Source organism: Egretta garzetta, unplaced genomic scaffold (genome assembly GCF_000687185.1).
Source record: "Egretta garzetta isolate BGI_Z169 unplaced genomic scaffold, ASM68718v1 scaffold1346, whole genome shotgun sequence".
Taxonomy (NCBI): domain Eukaryota; kingdom Metazoa; phylum Chordata; class Aves; order Pelecaniformes; family Ardeidae; genus Egretta; species Egretta garzetta.
This window is the reverse complement of record NW_009260003.1, coordinates 36,064-37,142: the sequence shown is the minus strand read 5'-3', so window position 1 is coordinate 37,142 and position 1,079 is coordinate 36,064. Positions and strand designations below refer to the sequence as shown.

The 1,079-nt window shown below is 61.3% G+C and overlaps 1 protein-coding gene across 1 annotated transcript in view; it reads right to left on the bottom strand.

The window, feature by feature from the left end:
• The window catches only part of ADAR (adenosine deaminase RNA specific), a gene marked incomplete at its 3' end in the record, with an annotated part of 18,792 nt that overhangs the window by 2,723 nt on the left and 14,990 nt on the right, over positions 1-1,079 (bottom strand). The window lies entirely within an intron of this gene.

Here is a 1,079-nt window from a genome sequence, read left to right as displayed (position 1 = left end):
GGCAGCGATGAGGGCTCCCCTCAGCCTCCTCTGCTCCAGGCTGAACCCCCCCAGCTCCCCCAGCCGCTCCCCAGCAGCCTGGGGCTCCAGACCCCTCCCCAGCTCCGCTGCCCTTCTCTGGACACGCTCCAGCCCCCCCAGGTCCTTCGGAGAGGGAGGGGCCCAACCCTGACCCCAGCAGTTGAGGGGCGGCCCCCCCAGTGCCCAGCACAGGGGCACGGTCCCTGCCCTGCTCCTGCTGGCCACACCACTCCTGAGACAAGCCAGGATGCCCTTGGCCCTCTTGGCCACCCTGCTGGCTCATATCCAGCCCCCTGTGAACCAGTACCACATGAAAAAGGGAACGCAGCACCAAGGAGTCATTTTTCACACGGAGAATGAAGCAGAATGAAACAGCGCTTGAAAGGGAGCTCGGAGACACAGAAGCTTTATAGCAAACTTCAGCCGTACTCTTGCCAGCGTGGTGGATTGGGGAAGGAGAAGGGACCCCCTCTAATGCCCCCATCCCTCTTACCCACCCCCTTTGGTTCTTGAATGCTTCAAATCATAGAAGGGTTTGGGTTGGAAGGGACCTTAAAGATCACCTTGTTCCAACCACCCCCAAGGGGAATGAACACCGTCCACTGGATCAGGTTCCTCTAAGCCCCGTCCAGCCTGGCCTTGGATGCTTCCAGGGATGGGGCAACCTGTTCCAGTGCCTCACCGCCCTCAAATCCCACAACAGCACCACAGCCTGTTCCAGTGCCCCCCCGCCCTCAAATCCCACAACAGCACCACACAGAGAGGGGTAAGGGAACGCCAGAGCTCCAGAAAGGCTGAGAGGAGCGGACTGGAGCCACCCCACCACGCAGGGGAACGGACGCACTCACCGTTCTCCACCTTGGTCCGCAGCTTGCCTTGTTTGGGGTTCTCAAAGAGCGGCTGATGCTGGGCTTGCCCCACCACGCTTGCCTGATCGCTGCAGGATTTATCAAAGAGTGCCCCGTCTCCACAAGGTGCTGTGCTAGAAAACAAACGCTCCCCGGGTTAGCACCGACGCTCAGCGAGCGGCCAGGGGCAGGATAGGGCTGGCGACCACG